The sequence below is a fragment of the Natrix helvetica genome, assembly GCF_964273705.1.
Source record: "Natrix helvetica genome assembly, chromosome: 1".
Lineage (NCBI taxonomy): Eukaryota > Metazoa > Chordata > Lepidosauria > Squamata > Natricidae > Natrix > Natrix helvetica.
The window spans coordinates 115,053,616-115,073,878 of record NC_138548.1 but is presented as its reverse complement, the minus strand read 5'-3'; the positions used below and the strand labels follow the sequence as shown (position 1 = coordinate 115,073,878).

At 43.1% G+C, this 20,263-nt stretch overlaps 1 protein-coding gene across 3 annotated transcripts in view; it reads right to left on the bottom strand.

Moving 5' to 3' along the window:
- The window catches only part of LOC309381236 (uncharacterized protein C11orf24 homolog), a 37,475-nt gene that overhangs the window by 16,549 nt on the left and 663 nt on the right, over positions 1-20,263 (bottom strand). For 2 of the 3 annotated variants that reach the window (XM_081931983.1, XM_081931982.1), the window contains exon 2: positions 18,102-18,193. The gene's annotated coding sequence lies outside the window, so the exon portion shown is untranslated. Of the gene's footprint in view, positions 1-14,787; positions 14,841-18,101; positions 18,194-20,263 lie in introns of those variants that run through there. The other variant, XM_081931984.1, reaches the window with a different exon arrangement.

Sequence of the window (20,263 nt, the reverse complement as noted above, 5' to 3'; positions counted from 1 at the left end):
CAGCAAAAAAATGCCTGGGGTACACTTCAGTTTGTGATGTGACTTGGCTTGGAATATCTGAAAGAATTCAGTTTAATATCAAGAAAAAGTGAACTGCTAAGCACAATGACACTAATAAGCAGAATTAGGCAATAAATCTATCAATATAAACACCAGCAAGGAATAAAAATCCACTTTGAACCAGACTGTTGTCTTACACGGCCTAAACAAGATGGAAAGGCATAAGTGAAATTAAAATGCATAGTATCCACCTGGGAACAAATTCTTTGCTTTTTATACCCTGTTGTGGAACTTGAAAGAGCTACAACGCAAAGCTCAGCTCACGAGGGACATCTAGTTGACATTTGCATTCAGGCAGAAAGTGATCTCCCAATTACAGGTGTGTTTCCCCCATCCCTCCCTCCCTCCTTCCTTCCTTCCTTCCTTCCTTTCTTTGGCATGCTTTACAGGCTTGCCTTACTTCTACTGAAATGCTCTAAAAGCCCTGTGGTTTTCCTGTGGCTCTAATTTATTCCAGGGTTACAAATTGGTTGAAAAATGAGTATTATTACGACATTACCTTAATAATATCTATGATGTCTACATTCACTAGCAATGATAAGTTAATAACAAGTAAAGATCCCATGATGGGCAAAATCATAGTCATAGTTATAGATTAGAAGAACTGTCAGGGGTTTTAAAATAATCTTCGGATAATGATAAAACAGGATTCTAGGTGATCTTTCACGTAGATCTGGATTCATTGACATGTACTTTTCACAGCAATTGATATCTACTGTTGGAGGAAGATCTTAAAATTTAGCCGTTGTTCCAATAGTAAAGGCAAGCCAGAATTTCAACAGTACCATTTCTGACAGCACTTTAAGGCTCTGATGACTGAATACTTTTGCATACCTAAAAACCTCCTGTACATATAACACTAAACATTTTAGGAAGCATTTCTCACAACCGCTTCTAATTTTGTACATAGGGTACTTTGTTTTGTTACTAACCAATTAGACATTACCACCTGCTTGCAGTAATCCAATTGGAAATTATTAGAAGGCATTAGAAAAATCTCACTGAAAAATAATAAATTTTACGACATTTTTCTCAGCCAATTAAATATAATTTACAAAATAATTTAAGTAGGTAAAAAAAATACAATACTAATTTATTTAAGAAAATTTATATGGCTGCCCAACTCACTCTCAATGACTCTGGGTGATTTACAAAGATAAATATCCAATATACAAACGATAAAAAATAACTCCCCACAATATTCTTACATCACTGATGTTTATCTGTGTGCATTTTGCTGTCTAATGAACAAAAGAACTATGTTCAAAATGATGTCTTTTTTTGTTCATTGAAATAAAGTTGATTATTCCTATACTTTAATGTTTAAACATATATTTTCTATATGTTCTGTGTGTAGGATCTCTAATATGAATATGGAAGCAGTGTTTATATTGCACTTTAATAATTACAGAATGCTGATATAGTTGTTGGATATAGACTATAAGAATATGAACAGGAGGAAACTGAACAACCACAGAAGCTTTATATATATTAGTAAAATAGAATTGTAGCTCTAAACCAAGCCATATAGTTAGCAATGAGAGAAGGTGGGCGTTTATCAATAGCAGGTTGAACGAATTAAACCAACGAGCACCCACGTCACTGTTGAAATCCAGGGTACAACAATCAAGCCATTGGGCCATCTTTCCCAACTCGGAGCTTCCAGTTGTGTTGGACTGACAATCTTGCCATTATCAACCATCACAGTCCAAATATGTCTTGAGTGTACCAAGTTAAGTAGCCTTCTTTGCAGCATTTTTCTAACTATTATTAAAAATCCAAGATTTTCTCTACTTCAAAATTTCTGAAATTAGCTCTGGAGAGGAAGAACAACTCTGCTCAGGTATGAATTTCTTGCAGGGTCATAAGTTAGCTGTTATTTTAGCACCAACTTTCTCACGGTACTGCCAAAAGGAAAATGCAAATGTATTTCAAGAATCACATTAGGACAAATCAACATTTCCAAGATGTAACTTTTGGCTTTCAATTATTTATTCTTCACTTTTTTGAATGCATTTAATTATTAGTACATTGGGCATATTAAGAAGCAAATCTTATTTTAAAAAATAAAATATATAGTACACATGAAACATGTTTTTGAGTAACCAATCAAAGAGCAAAAAGGGAATGATTGTCAGGGACAAGAGACTTAAAAATGCTGTGAACTACTAGAATGAAGAATCGCCAGGCTCTAATAGAGGAGTCCGACTTTCAAATGCCACTGGAAGACCTACAACAGACTTCACCAGGCAGAAATTGTGCAACTGATGCCTTGAAAAATAGAAGAACAACTTCCTGTAGCAAGACTGGAAGGTGGTAATGATGGACTGATGATTTATCATTCCAACCTTTTGGACTGTGAAACTATCTCTGAGAAACATGAATTAGGGTTATGACAGAATTATTGTGAACACTCATACGCTTTGATAACAGCCTCTTACTGCTGTTCACATGGGAATAAGTGATGCAGCCAAGCACAGCTGCAACTGGATCCTATTACGAAACTTTGCAAAGGAAATGATAAGTTTTGAAACAAAGAACTTGATGAAAAAAGATATAAAGAACTCTGAGATAGACATAATTGTTCTGCTGCTCTGCTGACTGAATCAGAACTGAAGGAACAGGAACTGATGAAGCAGTTTATGCTTTTGAGAAGGGCATTGCTCACAAAGATTGGAAAATATACCCAAAAGATGTCAAGCTTCACAATCAAGAGGGCTTCAAAATTAAATTTTGGTGGAGTGAGAAATTGAGATGATCAATGTTAAGAATTGTAACACTGCTTCCTATAACAGGAAAGAATGTTACTGGAACATTAGCTTGCAATTTTCAGCATCTTTATGCTAATGTACGGAGGAATGAAAAGGATAAGCTCAAGTTTCTAAAGAACTTCACACGATTTTAGAGACAGGCTTGGTAGGATGATACCCATGAACAGAATATAATAATTTAAATTATGATAATTTACATTTAATTTGTTTAAACCCAAAAAATAAAAAGGTGTTGCGTCATATGTTAAAAGGGCCCACACCTGTACATAAAAAAATAAATAAAAAAAATATCAGAGTCTTCTGGAAAATGTTTAGGTGAAAGAAATGGAAAAAGAAATTAAAAACAGTACCGTAGCTGGAATGTATTACTGACCACTTAGCACAGAGAAGATAAACGGATGTGTTCCACGAGTGAATTGTGGCACACCATGAAATTAGTAATAGCAATAGCACTTAAACTTATAAACCGCTCCACATTGCTTTACATCCCTCTCTAAGTGGTGTACAGTCAACATATTGCCCCCAGCAATTTGGATCTTCATTTTACCAAAATTGGAAGGATGGAAGGCCGAGTCAACTTTGAGCCGGTCAGAATCGACTCCGGGCTGTGGACAGAGTTAGTCTGCAATACTGCATTCTAACCACTTGTGCCACCAGGGCTCAAATGATGGTTACTGGGGATTTTAATTTCCTCAGCACTTATTTACCAATCAAACTTATAGGCCACCTCAACTTACAGCTGCAAACAGTTTAAATCAAATGAAAATAAACAAACAACCCCCCCAAACTCTAAATCCAAGAATCAGCTTAAGGTGGCAAGATAGCCAAAATAAAAATAAAAGTAGCTGTTTAGTGAAAACACTAAGTGACAATGAGGTCAATGGATCTGCTCAATTTCTAATTTGGATCATCTTAATTTCCAATTTTGGATCAGTGAGCACCTTGAAGTGGTAGAATTGCAGGTGCTAAAGCACTTAATAATAGATGCTGACTACCAGTGGTGGGTTGCAGGGGTACGCTCCGGTATGGGTGTACTGGAGCCTGCCAGGAGCACCGGATACCATTCCGATACAGTGCTCCGGAGGGTTCACCCACCTGCCCTCGCTCCTTACCTGTGCTTTAAGCATTTGGCACTTCCATGCACGTGCATGGCTCCTGTGGTGCCTGCGTGATGCTCAACCGAGCAGCTGAAGTGTCGCGGAGGCTTGAGGAAGTGTCGCAGGTAAGTACGATGCATGTGTGCACCCTGCGTGTGTGCGCCACGCACGGGCATGTGGGTGACGCCGGGGACACCACTGCTGACTACCTGTTATATTTGAAAATCCTGGAAACGGGAGCCAGAGAATTGAATGACTACTGATATAAGGCAAATGAAAGGATCCACAGAATTACAGACCAGATAAACATAAATATCTAGGAGATTTTAGAATGTGTTATAAATAATTTAGCATGTAGGTTCATTGAAAATGATATAACTGCTACAACTCAGTATGGTTTTCTCAAGAACAAGATCAGCCATATGACAATTTATTAAATGACAGCTGGTCTTACCTGAACTGTTATTTTAAGAGGTGTTTGCAGGATGGTCCAGTGATGGTATTATCACAGCCAATTGGCCTCGAGACTGGGTTGAAGCTGAAGCCACGCCTCTGAGCTCCTCTCCTCTGACTCCAGTTTCAATACAGTATGCACTCCCGAGATCCTGAAAACAAGTCACAAAGGAGACACCTCCAGCCCCAATACTGTCTATCTAACCTAGGGTGGGAACTGGACCATCCTGCAAACACCTCTTAAAAGAACAGTTCAGGTAAGATCAACTGTCATTTTTCCAGAGTAGGTTTGCAGGATGGTCCAGTGATGGGACATACCCAAGTTACCGTCCTATAGGGTGGGCCCTCACTGATCCGACAGGACCTGTTGAAGGACCCTGCGGCTAAACGCCGCATCAGAAGATGCGAAGGCATCCAGCCTGTAGGGTGACGGGGAGGCCATCGCTGCCCTGTAGATATCTTCTATAGGGGCCTGGGAGGCCCAGACCACAGATGTAACCGCGCTCCTAGTGGAGTGTGCCGTGATTCCGACCGGCACCAGCAAGTTTTGTGCCTCACAGGCGAGTGCAATGGCCAAACAAATCTAACGACTAATGGTGGAAGGGGAAACCCTCTTCCCTAACGATGGGGGTTGAAACAATACAAACAGAGCCTCAGACCTCCGGAACTCAGCCATCCGCCTTAAATAGATCTGCAATGCCCATCTTATTTATTTATTTATTTATTTATTTACTGAGCGCTTATAGACCGCCCCCTCTCCTGAAAGGGACTCGGGGCGGTGTACAGTCCATATCAGAAATACAACATATAAACAATTAAAATTATTAAATAGATAAATAGATACGAAGGAGGATAAAAAGGTATAAAGAACTGTACAGCTGAGTAAATAATTTAAAACCCCAACAAATATCCCATAAAATTAAATTTAAAAAACAATTCCCCTAAAATACCAGATTAAAAATATGTTTGCCAGGGGGTAGCAGTTATGATTATGCCAGGCCAGCCAATTGGAACAGGTGTGTCTTCAATTTTTGTCGGAAGGAGCGGAAGTCGGTGGTGGTTCTAATGTCGGGGGGGAGGTCATTCCAGAGGGTTGGGCCCATCACAGAGAAGGCCCTACTCCTTGGCGCCGCCCGTTGGCATTGCCTAGTGGACGGCACTAGGAGAAGCCCCTCTCTGTGAGAGCGGATTGGCCGCAGGGATGTGTGTGGTAGCTAGGTCCTGTGCCATGGAGCGCTTTAAAGATGGTGATCAAAACCTTGAAACGCACCAGAAAAACCACAGGCAGCCAGTGCAGCTCGAGCAGGAGTGGTGTTACGTGGGAGTACCTAGTACTCCCCATGACCGCCCGCGCGGCTGCGTTCTGGACTAGCTGCAGTCTTCGGGCGCGTCCCAAGGGAAGCCCCATGTAGAGAGCATTGCAGTAGTCCAGGCGAGACGTCACCAGTGCATGAGTGACCGTGTGTAGGGCATCCTGGTCCAGAAGGGGGCGCAATTGGCGCACCAGGCGAACCTGGTGGAACGCCCCCCTTGCCACGGCTGCAACATGGTCGTCCATTGACAGCCTGGCATCTAGGACGCCCAAATTGCACGCCCGTTCCACAGGGGGCAATTGTTCGCCCCCTATGGCCAGCGATGGAGTCAGCTGGCTGAACCGAGGCGCCGGTAGCCACAGCCACTCAGTCTTGGAGGGGTTGAGTTTGAGTCTGTTGTCCCCCATCCAGACCCCGACGGCTTCCAAACACCGGGACATCACTTCGACAGCCTCGTTGGGGTGGTTTGGGGTTGAGATGTACAGCTGAGTATCATCAGCGTACAGATGATACTCAACCCCAAAACCACGGATGATCTCCCCCAGTGGCTTCACATATGCGTTGAACAGGAGGGGCGAGAGGACCGACCCCTGCGGCACCCCACAAGTGAGTGGCCTCAGGGTCGACCTCTGCCCCCGTCAACACACATTGCGTCCGGTCGGAGAGGTAGGAGCCGAACCACCGCAAAACGGTGCCTCCAACTCCCAGCCCCTCCAACCGGCGCAATAGGATACCATGGTCGATGGTATCAAAAGCCGCCGAGAGGTCTAATAGGACCAGGATAGAGGAACAACCTCTATCTCTGGCCCTCCAGAGATCATCAACCAACGCGTCTAGGCAGTGCCATCTGTGCTCCCGCTCTCTGACCAGGCCTAGGCAGAAGTCCGGGAGGACGACCTCCTGGGCACGGTGGAAAACCGTGTTTACCTTGGGCAGGTATGCCGGGTCAAGGCATAGCACTATCCTGTTGTTGTGGAACATGCATAGATCCCCCCTGGAGGAGAGGGCCCCCAGCTCCGAAACATGCCTAGCCGAGGTGATCGCCTCCGAGAACACAACCTTACAAGTGAGTAGCTTCCGTAACGGTTCAAAGGGCTCGGCCAAGAGAGCCCGTAACACCGTAGGGAGGTGCCATGTAGGAAACCTAAGGACTGGCGGTGGCCATAGATGGGCCGCCCCCTTGAGAAGCCTCTTAACTAAGGGCAAACGAGGTAGCGGAGTGGAGCCTTCCCCAGGAATCATTGTGGCTAGTGCCGCCAACTGTCTCCTAACAGTAGCTAGGGACAGGCCCTTATCCAAGCCCTCCTGGAGAAATTCCAATACCTGAGGGACCGTGGCCCTGGAAAGGGTCAGGTGGGCAGACTGACACCAGGAAACAAATGTCACCCAGGTGGAATCGTAAATCCGGTTGGTTGATTGTCTGAGGGAAGCCTCTATGGTCCTCATCATTCTTTGGGACAGAAGGGCGCCTCTCAGGCGCTCCTGCTCAATCTCCACAGGGCAAGTTGAAGCCACTGTGGATCTGAATGAACCAACTTCCCCTGCAGCAATCTCACCTCCCCCGGGGGATCCTCCATGGTCTCCCTGTCGACAAGCTCAACAGGTCCACGAACCAGGCCGTCCTGGGCCAGAAGGGGGCCACTAGGATTACTTCCGCCTGCTCTCTGACTACCTTCTGGATGAACCCGGGAAGGAGAGGCAGGGGGGGAGAAGCGTACAACAGTCTTCCTCCCCTCGCAGCTCATTCGATTTAAATTTGCCGCAACTGGAGCCCTCTGGAGCTGCCGCGGCTTTCCGGGAAGTCCTTTTTCTGCTGCGAGCCTTCCTAGCCACTTCCGCGGCTTCTCCTTGCACCCTTCTCCACGTTCCCTCGGCAGCATCTGCGTTCCGTTGAGGGTTTTAGGGGCTGTCGGGCTGGAACCAGAGCCCATTAGCCCCCTGCGGTGCCGATTGCAAAGGATCAAGGCTCCACGTGGTCGCCGGCTAAAATGGCCACCATAGCAGCAACCCAGCCACCGGAGCCTCCCAGACCTGAAATTTCAAACCCCAGGCAGCTGAAAAACCACAGCTACTAATGGGGACTTACAAGGTAGGGTCTCAAGAAGGTAGGCAGCCACGCTGGTTTGAGGAGGGTCCAGTAATGGTGAATTATCTTCAGGAGTCAGACATTTTTAATCTCTTCACTGGCCAGATTGGATTGAAACTGGAGTCAGAGGAGAGGAGCTCAGAGGCGTGGCTTCAGCTTCAACCCAGTCTTGAGGCCAATTGGCTGTGATAATACCATCACTGGACCCACTCTGGAAAATAAACCTCAAATCTATGAGTTGGGTTTGCTAAGCCAAAAGCAAAGATTAGAGCATAGTGTGATATTAAACCCAAGTTATCTCCTTGGGGGGCGGGAAGTATCTAAGGTAAGTATCTGTCTGTGGCGAAGGGAAAGCACCAGCCTGCTAGTGGTAAAGCCACAGCAGCAAAACATGAGTACCTGCAGACGCAATGCCTGCTGAGCATAAAGGCTGCTCTGAAGAAGAGGGAGGTGGAGGTTTAAAAAGGTTGAAGGAAATTCCAGAGGATGACAAAGAGCATCTGCTGGACTACCCTTATCCGACCTTTTAAACAAATTCCCCACTTTATTGTGCTCCCAGCCAGGATTTAGCTCATTGCTTAGGCCAGTGATGGTTAACCTTTTCGGCACAGAGTGCCGAAACTGGAGCATGCGCACCAGAACCCAGAAGAGCAGCTGGCAACAGTGCACATGCTCACAGAGGGCTCTGCATGCCACCTCTGGCATAGGTTCGCCATCACGGGCTTAGGCAGAGAAGAGAGCTGGTTCCACATACTGAAGAGCTTTAACTCAGAAAGAAGCCAGAGACTACACAAGAAGCTGCTTATATGCCCAAAGACTGAGGTTGGAGCACTTATTGGTGTGTTGACATGACCACAAGACAAGATGTCTCAAATTCTTGCTGCCAGATTCACTTACTTCCTTACTACTTCGACTTGCTGATTTCCAAAGAGTCTGTTTTCAACCAGTCCCTGAATGCTCAAGGATTAGGAAGATTTAAGCTTCAGCGGGTCCTCTACATCTTGGGAAGTCTAGTTGTTTCCTTTCTACTACAGGTACCGTAGATCTTATTTAGCAATTGCAATTGGGACCTAGCAACTTGGTCACTAAGTGAAACTATGACTGTGCTTATGGTTTCATTTAATCTTTTCTCTGCTTTACGGATCTGCTAAGTTTACAAATGTGAGGACTGGTCACTACTGTACTTTATCATCACTGTTGTAACTGAGTGGTCGCTAACAAGTTGGTTGCTACCTCTACTTGCTAATCAGCCCCCCCACCTCTTTTATCTTTAAAATCCTTTTATTAAGGATTTCCGCTACAGGAGGTTTTACCAAAGAAAAGACAGTCAAGAATTTTCCTTTTCTGATTGAACCCCACCTGACTACAGTTCAGTTCTCAACTAATACAGCTCACAAAGCAAGGATGTCACATGGGGACATAAAACATGCCAATCATGCTGCTGCATTCTGGACAGTCTTCAAGGCCAGCCCCATGTAGAGCGTATTGCAATAGTCAAGCCATGAGGTGACTAGGGCTACTTACAATTGGATGCTTTTCAATTAAAAGAAGACCTGTTATGTTAAGCCCCCGTGATATACTAAATATATATATACAGCTTTATTGTGCTAGTCTCATACGTACATATATCATCATTCCAACATCCTTTATATCCGAGCTGATTGTAATTGTTGATAAAACAAAACAAATCCTAACATGAATACACATGCTTATTTTTCATGGTTATGCATAAACAGAGTATGATGCAGGAAGTCCCAAAAATACACTGTTCCTTTTTGTGACATACCAATAGTCTCCACTCATGTGTGTCAAGAACAGGAAAGAACGGGATAATAATAATACTTGTTAACACAGAAGCTGGACTTGAGTTATGATATTGGAGTGGAGTAAATATGCAAGTTGACTCTTGCTTAAACAGAAGATAATTCAATGCACAATCGTGACTAGAGTTTTAGACATTCGGGAATCTAAATAAGTCTCCCAGTGTTACATATAAACGTCATATTATAATGCGTGAAATTACTGTGTCACAAAAAACAAGCAGTGTAGCAAAATATTGTAACCGAAAGGTCTCAAAATCCAAATAAGAGATACACATTGAATTAACTATTCAAGGGAACTGCACATGGGGCAACTACTTACAATTAAAGGTTTACATGTAAATAGAAAGAATACTTGAAAGTTTAGCCTTTTGCAAGTTGAAAAAAAAAATAGAATTAGCTTGAGAGCTCAAGGAACATTTCTTATCAAACCAAACTGGAATCAAGAACATGTGAATTAATATCACATAAAAGTTACTTTTCGAGACTGCATTTATGTTGGTATTAAGCAGAGGTTCAGAAACAACACCTTGTGGTTTCTGACAAAACATACTGGATAGTTGATCTTATTCGTTGCAATTAAGATTTACACAAACTTTGAAGATTCAGAGGAACAGCCTCCAGATAAGGACTTTGAACTCTTTGCTTGTAGGCTGTTTACCCAAGATCACATATCATGTATTTATTGTGGACTTTTCCTAGCTATAATTGCTAAAAAGTAATAGCCTATCCTTCCACTCCTTTAGAGCAGCCAATTCAAAACACTGTTCGGCAGCTTGATAGAATCAGTATGAAGATCCCACTAATTTCCGTTTGGTCTAGTGACATTAACGTAACTAGTCAAGACATGCGGCATATATGAGCCTTCTTTACCTGGTGTCTCTGAGACAGGGGTGAAATCTCGCAGGTTCTGGAGAACCAGTAGTAAAAATTTTGAACAGTTCGGAGAACCGGCAAATGCCATCTCTGGCTGGCCCCCGAGTGGGGTGGGAATGGAGATTTTGCAGTATCCTTCCCCTGCCACGCCCACCAAGCCACACCCACAGAACCAGTAGTAAAAAAAATTGAATTTCACCACTGTTCTGAGATGCATTAGGCAGCAAGTCTTGTAATTCTTGTTACAAGAAGAGTAACAAGCTGAGCATGCTGGCTGGGAATTATGCAAGTTATAGTCCAAAACTACACTTGGACAGGGAAGTATCTAAGCTCTCAACTCTAACAGTAAGGCCCAATGACATTACATCTGGAGTTTCTATAAACAGCAGTCTGATCACAGGAAACTCCTGCTTGGAGAAAATGAGACAGTCTTCTGAGATGTGCACTGAGCTATGCTTTCCAGAATAGTATGGAAGACGTTGCCAAGAAATATTGCAAACTATGCAAGAATGTTCTCCGTTCCTCCTTTATTGCAGAGAAACGTTTCCACTGAACCTTGTCTCTTACATGGAAATAAAGGACTCCATTGACATGTGGGTAAAATCGCAATACATCAGCATATATTTGAACACATGCAATTCATTGTGGCATACCAAGAACTAGTGCTGTCAGTGGTGCTCTATTGAATATGAAGGGTGTGAAGCAACTTCTTTTCTTCACTGCTATCTTTCTTCTCTCTGGACAAGTAGCTATTCCAGCCAGCAAACCTGAATAATGTTCCTAGAAATCACATGATTGATTTCAAACTTTTCAAGGTTTAAATTCCCTGCTAAATTTAAGTTTCAACATTTGAGCTACCTTCTTTACAAAAACAACCACTACTGCAGAAACCCACACCGAAACAACAATAACAATTTTATTTTATTTTTACTGTAGCAGCATTTGCAAAATGCAATTGCATTTCCAGTTGCCAGTGGAGCTATTGATCCTGTATCAGAACAAAAAACAAAAACCAGAAACCAAGCAAATTTATCTTTACTGAGGGTTTTCAGTCTCTGGTAACCTATGTTTTAAAAAGGGGGCAGGGGAGATGGGAGGGAAACTTAATACTAGTAAATTCCAGAGCTGTATTATAATAGATAATGATAACAATAAAGGATCATATTTATAGCTCAGGGTTGAAATGAGGGTCCTTGGTGCTCTCTGAGCTTGCTTGCTTTCTTGCAAAGTTTTCATTACCCTAACTAGGTAACATCATCAGTGCTAGTAAAGAATGCTGTTTGATGTCAGTTTATAGACACCATAATACAGTGATGGCGAACCTATGGCACGCGTACCACAGATGGCACATGGAGCATTTGTCAGGGCACGCGAGGAGCTGCCCTGTCAGCTGGCCAGCGCGCATGCGCGCACTGGCCAGCTGAGTTCACCTTTTTAAAAGCCATTTTTCGCCCTCCCCAGGCCCCAGAGGCTTTATAGGAGCCTGGGGAGGGTGAAAAGAGCCTCCCCCGCCCCCTCGGAGGCCCTCCGGAGGCTTCAGGGACCGTCCGGAGGCTTCCCTGAAGCCTTCAGAACGCTTAAAACGACGCTCCAAGCAAACCGGAAGTGACTTCCGGTTTGTTCGGAGGGTCGTTTTAAGCGTTCCGAAGGCTTCAGGGATCGTCCGGAGGCTTCGCTGATGCCTTCGGAGCGCTTAAAACGACCCTCCGAGTCCGGTTTTTTCGGAGGGTCGTTTTAAGCATTCCGAAGGCTTCAGGGAAGCCTCCGGACGGTCCCTGAAACCTCCGGAGGGCCTTGGGGGAGGGCGGGGGGCTCTTTTCGCCCTCCCCAGGCTCCTATAAAGCCTCTGGAGCCTGGGGAGGGCGAAAAAAGCATGTAAAAATGGGGGGGCGTTGTGTGTGCATGCGCACTGGGGGGTCACGCATTGCATTATGGGTGTGGTACGCCCGCACACGACCCCCCTGCGCTCCCCCCACTTGTGGCACGCGAGCCAAAAAAGGTTCGCCATCGCTGCCATAATATAAACTGACAGCAAACAGCATTCCTTACTAGCACTGATGATGTTATCTTAGTTAGGGTAATGAAACATTTGCAAGAAAACAAGCAACTCAGAGAGCACCAGTATAATGAGTTATATCAGATTTGTAATGCAATATGTATAATTTCACATTAACTTAAATACAAGAAATACAAATCACACCCCTCCCTGCTCATTTTCATCAACAAAAGAGACATGAGGGGGTGGGGAATGGGAAGTGACATTCCATAGCCAGGCAGGGAACAGAGCTGGCATGCCTAGACATCCAATCACTTAAACTGCACCAAGATCAGAGTTGCATCATTAATGTGAATCACAGCTGAATGACTAGACCCTGGATAGTGAACCTACGGCATGCATGCCACAGGTGGTATACTGAGCCATTTGTCAGGGCACGCAAGGTGTTGCCCTGTCAGCTGGCCAGTGCGCATGCGCGTGCTGGCCAGCTGAGTTCAGCCTTTTTTAAAGCCATTTTTCTCCCTCCCCAGGCACCAGAAGCTTTATAGGAGCCTGGGGAGGGCGAAAAAAGCCTCCCCTGCCCCCCCCCCCGAGGCCCTCCTGAGGCTTCAGGAGCTTCCCTGAAGCCTCTGAAGCGCAAAAAACCAGCCCTATGGGCAAGCTGGAAGTTCAGGAACAGACTTCCGGTTTGCTCGTAAGGTCGGTTTAAGCCCTCCGGAGCGCCTCCCATGTGCGCGTGCGCACTGGGGGGGGACCGCACGTTGCACGACCTCCCTGCGCTCCCCCCCTTATGGCACGCGAACCAAAAAAGATTTGCCATCACTGGACTAGACAGTTACCAAAACAATACTGGGTGGGAGTATTGGAGAAGCAATCATTCATTAACTATGGATCTTATGCTCACTCACATAATTGCTATGTTGTGTGGCCCAGACACTCCAACATGGCAACTGCTGGATGTATTATCACTACAATTCCAACCTTATAAACTAGTTTGATATGATATCCTCTAAAGTTATGTGGCATATCAGGGAATATTATAAATTTGGAATGTGTCAAAAAATTAATTACTGGAAAGGAGATGGAGATGATAAATGTCCTAAAATACTCTGAGAACTGTCTCAGCAGTAGCCCAAAGATACTCTTAAACATGGCTGAACATTTCCAGAAGAAATAAACACACCTGCATAGATAAATGGTTGCCTTGAAGCACAATTCACACTGATTAATCAAAGTTTCTGAAGTCTCACACAGTTCAGATAAAAATGGCTGGGTGATGCAGGAATGGACACTAATGAAAGGAAAGCACCCAATCATCTTATGCAATGCAAAGTAAGAGTTTACTTCAAAGCATTCACACACTGCACTTTTTTTCATTCCAGCGAAGTGCTTTGCATGCAAACATGGCCTCATGAAAAATAACGTCTTGCTCATATTTTCACCCCTTGCTGCTTCCTATTTGTACCAGATGGAAGCCCAATTTGTCTAAGACAAGTCATATACTGGTCCAATCTAACCAGGTGGGATAAGAATTGGACAAAGGGCTCAGATCAATCAGGGAGCTTCTGTATAAGGAAAGCTAAGAACAGCACTGAAGCAACAGTCTCAAAGCACTCAGATAAGAGAACCCAAGATAGATAAAAGTCTCACCTTTTAAAACTGTTTCTCACAGTATTGTATAAGGCATATTCCTAACCTGAAGTCATCAGAAAATAAAGATATTACATTTTGTGAATAGTATAATGTCTGGTTCTCTGAAGAGGAACTACTGTTGCATTTCTCTTGTCTTGCACACCAAAATGCAAACAAACTAAAGGAAGTATTGTCACAGACATTGACGTTCTAACAAAAATGTTTTATAATGTTTATATATTTGAAAAAAGGGTGTGTTAGCTTTTGGAGGCCACAACTTTTTTCCTTATTCTTATGGCAGTTCACCAAATATTTTAATATGACATTGGGAAAAAATGCTCTGAAAGAACCTTTGATGCTCCTTAGCGGAAGGAAATACTTGTCAGTTCTAAAAGGTACACCATGCTAAGAAATCAATGCCATATAAGTCTAAAACTACTTTTATTGGGACAATGATAGAAGAAGAATCTTGAACGTACTTTCCCTCAATTTATCTTCACATGAATTAGGAAGGGGCGTGGATGAGATGTTTTCTCAAATTAATTTGTTAAAATGGATTTAAGCCACTCTTGTTGTCTGGGTGGCCCTCTTTGGTCCTCCAAGACCATTCCGTGTATCCTCTACAAATTGCAACAAGCAGCTCCTCTCTAGTCACATTTTCTCACGCCTTATCTTGCGAATACCTTAATTTTTCCATCAGCATCTACTCCCTCTGGCCAATGATACAACGCAGTCCGTCCACAGTGAGATTGTATTCTGCAAAACTGTTGTAAACTGAACCTTACTTCTCTGTTGGACTGAACTATAAATTATGCAACCAAAATATGCCTTTCAACATTTCTCCCTGCTCCCCTATGTTTAAAACCACTTTAAATAATTCGATAAGGTATCATTTTCTTAGCACTGATTTCAGCAAGGATCTCTCAAATATCTCAATACAAAAATAAACTGGCTTCTGAAAAACAGGCCTCACAGCTACAAACACCAGATGTATGTGGGAGGAGAGAAACTGTTTTGAATGGAAGTACAGAGAAAAACCAAATTTCTCTAGGATAATAATATTAACAATGAAAAGACTGCTTAGTCACATTATCACTGTACTCTTTATTTCTGATTCTGATCCATGAAGAAAAAGTAATCAGTTAAGACACTATGGAGTTCTTCATGCAAGGAAGGCTTGTTGGCTTTTCAACTAGCTTTCAAGTACTCCCCATTAAACTACTATAACTGTGATGGTGAAACTATGGCATGCGTGCCAGAAGTGGCACGCAGAGCCGTCTCTGTAGGCACGCGCACCGTCGCCAGCTGCTCTTCCGGGTTCTATTGCGCACATGTGCTGGTTGAGCTGGCTGGCATGCACGCACCGGAACCCGGAAGAGAGCAGTTGGCCAGTGCACATTCATGCAATGCAACCCGGAAAGCAGCTGGCAAGCCAGCTGCTCTCTTTTGGGTTCCGGTGCTCGAGCGCGTACGCTCCAGGTTTGGCACTCAGTGCCAAAAAGGTTAACCATCACTCTACTATAACAATAGAGCTAGAAAGGGGCCCGCAACTAGTCCTTGACTTACAGCCATCCATTTTGAGACAGTTCATACAATGTTCCCCCGAAAATATGACATGTCCTGAAAATAAGGTCATGGCAGATTTTTGGGGTGGGCAAACACATAAGCCCTCCCCGAAAATAAGCCGCTTGGACAATGCACCCCCTCCAGCCAGGTAGAGTGTCAGTCACTGACCTAGCGGTATCCTGAAGGTGCCAAACTGCGGGAGCCGGGGAATAGGCGCTCGCGTGGCTTGATGCCCTTGGGATACCAATAGGTCAGTGAGTAGTGCTCTGCCAGGCTGGAGAGTGGGGTTGCATGAGCACCTGTTCCGCCCTCCCCATCTTGTGCACCTCCCAGCCTCATGATGACCTGGGTCAGCTCTCCCTGCAGGACCAGAATGACAATGACAATGCTGCTGCCATCCCAGCACTGAGGATAACTTCTTCTGCGGCTTCCAAACCCCGGAAGTCTGCTGCCGCTCAGGGAGTGCGCTCTATGGTTGTGGGCCGGCTGCCGGAAGACTTGGCAGCAGGCTTCCGGGATTTGGAAGCTGCAGAAGCCATACTCAGTGCGGGGATGGTGACAACGGCGCCCTGGCCCTGCAGGGAGAGCTGGCTCAGGTTGTGGTGAGGCTGGGAGGTGCACGAACGGAGGGTGGAACAGGCGCTCGCGCAACCCCCCTCTCCAGCCAGGCAGAGCGCCACTCACCAACCTAGAGGTATGTGGAAGGCGGCAAGCCGCACGAGTGCCTATTCCCCCCCTCTGACTCCTGTGGCTTGGCACTTTTGGCATACCGCTAGATCGGTGAGTGGCGCACTGCCTGGCTGGAGAGGGGGGTTGCCGGGCAGTTTTTCATGAGTTGCGACAGGGGCAACACAGCCATTCCCCCTTGAGACTGTGCCCGGCTCTTCGGGAGCTCCCTCAAAATCCCAAAACAATAACAACCCCCCCCCCCCCCGATAATAAGGTCCAGGCCATATTTTGGGGGTCAAAAGAAAATAAGACCCTGTCTTATTTTCAGGAAAACACCGTAGTTATAATGCCACTGAAAAAAGTGACTTATAACAGTATATCACACTTACCACAATTGCAGCATCCCCATGGTTAAGTGATAAAAATTCAGGCACTTGGCACCTGGCATGTATTTATGACAATTGGACTGTCACAGGGTCATGTGATCACTCCTTGCAACTTTTACAGCTGGCTTCTGACTAGCAAAGTCAATGGGGTAAGCCAGATTTGCTTAACAACTGCACAATTCCCTCGACAACTGCAGTGATCCCCTTAACAACGGCCAAAAAAAGGTTGTAAAATGAGATGCTACTCACTCAACAACTGCCTCGCTTAGCGATGGAAATTTTGGGCTCAATTGTGGTCGTAAATTGAGGACTTCCTGTATATTAAAAGGTTTTCTTTTTTCTCAGAAAACTCCCAGAGAATCCCTAAAATATCTTAGATAGTGCATAAAAAGAAGAGTTACACACAGAACCACCTTGTTCTTAGAGCAGTTTGAATGGCCCTTACTCTGACCTTGTTTTAAGTGAGCCTTGAAGACCAGGCTCATCCCCAAAGTCCTGGATTAGGGAACATGACCAGTCCCTTTAGGGAATATAGAAGTTTAAAATTATGTTTTTACTGCTTTTTCAAGACAACTTGCTTTTTATTGGTTATATTCTCATTTTTAACATTACATGTTGGAGTAAGTACAGATTTGACAGTTTTGGAAATCGACTGATGTATACACAAACCATAAGAGACATGCATTTATTATTAATTGCAAGAAATAACTATGACATGCATTTATTAATTGCAAGAAAATATTATAGAGGTGACAAAAACAAGAGAGATGATTGTTTAATAATTGTGATTACTAAGCTAATATTGAATAGTTCTTCTAAAAGCAGATGCAGTTGGTGGGTGCCAACAGAACAGTAGCCAATATAGGACCAGTAAGGAAAATAATATCAACACATTCAGAACATTCTCAAGTTTGCAATAATTCAAGCCATCCCCTTAGAAATGGAATTTCATCTTGAGAAATGGGAGATAGATGTAATCTTACTCATTCATTTGGAGTTTTTAACTTCAGTTCTATTTTAGTAATTTCAGAAGATTCTGAACAATTTGATTATTGTCATGGAGCAGATAACTGCTTTGGATGCCTATCTGTGTGAAAGATTTCCATTTAGGAGGGGGGGAAAGAATCTTTTTTACTAAATGCTATAGTTCCATAGTCACATTCAGTGAAATGTCATGGCCATTATTCAACTTTTATAGAAGTTCCACCTGCAGATTATTATTGCATTTGTTCTAGGCGTCATACATGGGTTGAAATTTAAATATTTGAAATAGTTAAATATTTGAATGTGATTTTAAAGCCAATGTTTTCGACTTTAAATGCAGTATTATGAAGATACTATACCAAAAGGAGGGGAAGCTCTCCCTTCTTCCTTACCTTGTAACACATACTCTCAGCAAAGAGAAGGTAATGGGGACAGCATGTCTTCAAGTTATACAATCAGCTGCTCAGTCCTTGTGAGACCAAGACTGGATAAAAAGAAAGCAAAAAGCAAAGAATTAACCACAAGCAACAACATGATGTTTTGGATGCCTGATAGAATTCCTGAATATTTTAAAGCCTGAAATAAAAAGTAGAAAGAAAACATTAAGACTATCAGTTTTTAAGAAAAGGACTTTATGTTATTGCTATACAGAATGGTTATCTAAAAAAAAAAAAACCCATGATTTTTGTGCCTTTCAGACAGAACAAAAGAGAACAGAAATCCCCAATTTTGCAAACTGATGGGCACCTTTAGAATATTAAGAATCTACAGTATTCTCTTGCAAAATGGCAGCTTAGAAAGCAGGATGACTTAACTTATTAACATTACATACTACTGATCCAACACATGGAATCTGGCCTTAAGCATGTCCCATCAATAGCAAACATCATATATACTTGGTTCCATGACTAAATAATTCAGATAAACTCATGTACTCTTAAGAAAATCACAGCTGATCCAATACTCAGACATTCTTCTAAAGGCAACCAACATGCCTTATCCTTGGGTCGTAAAACCCAGGATTTAGTTAAGAACTGGCCCAAATTATAAAACAGAGAGCTCATAATAGCCCATCCTAAAGATACAATTGTATGCTTTTTGTGCCCAGTTAACACAGGGACACTTACTTTGCTATGCTACATATAGATTTGCCATGAGTCCAAAGATCATTCTTTATATAGATTCAATCTGTACTGCAATTTAGATAGCTAAATGGATAGCTTATGTCAGTAGTTACTAGCAATTCAAACATTTTCTAAATAGATAAGCAATCTGAGCTAGTTATCGGCACAATGCATAAAAAATACATCAAACAAATATAAGTATTTTGCAGGAACAGGAACAGCCTTTTCCAACTGCAATAATCAAAGAAAGCATTTGGGGAGGGGGGGTCTATTCAGATTATACTTCAGCATGTACAAATACTGGAAGATACTCTGTACTATGAGATGACCAGGATAAGCAATACTCCCAATGCAGAATTTAATGCTACAATTAGATGATCAATTCAGACAGAAAATTATTTATTAGATTTGTATCACACCTTTATTTTTCAGAACTTTAATATATATTGCAAAGAAGCTTTAGTGCAGTATCAGAAGACTCTAGAAACATCTTCTTCAAAGCTCATACTCCTGATAGCAAAATAATTACATGTAAAATAACTAGATGGACCTTAGCTAAAAGCGCCATAACTTCAAGGAAATGATGCAACAAAGCATGGACAAAAAGTGGATGAATTTAAGTAAAAAAGACCACAATGTACAGGAGAGGATGTTAATATGCTCTGAACTAGTATAGAAATTTTAAGTCTGCATGCCTAGCTATACATAACTCATGGTTAGATAAATGTCAATAAATTTCTTCATGGTTTGCTAGGTAATAGTTTTTTTTAATATAACATTTAAAGCAAAACACACCAAGAAAAGAAGCCAAAGCATCTAATATCAAATTATTAAACAGCATACTATAGCTCATTCATTTCTCAATGTCAGGATGTTTTCTCAACCGTATTTTGTGAATGATTCCTAGTACATAATTATGACTGAAATAACTCCAGAATTGTAAGGAAAAAGGCTTCTGAATTGAGTTAGAGCACTGGGATTATCTAGGGAGGCATTTTAAAATGTCTGTCTTGGTTCTGCTATTTCATCCTGGATCACATTGGGTGCAAGTCATTTTCTTTTTCTCAAATTTCTTATTATAATTAATAACACTTCCCCCACGTACTATTATTGGCACTGTATATAATAGTATCAAAGCAGTTTGATAAAACAGCATCCCATCAGGAACAGGCAGAGCCGCGATTTAAAATGCTACTTTTAGAATTGCAGTGACACACTTGAGGCAGAATGTGAGAACAGCTAAGCAGCTCCAGGCAATCAACTCCGATCGTTAGGGTCGTGCTGTCTTCCCAAGGTTCGCCGTCCTGCCTTCAGAGCCGGGAGAATATGGGAAATATAATCCAATACATCTGGGGCACACCAGGCTGGGATCGCCTTAAGATCTATTTTTGTCTTTAGATTTTAAGCGGGAGAATGGGAGAGGGAAAAAG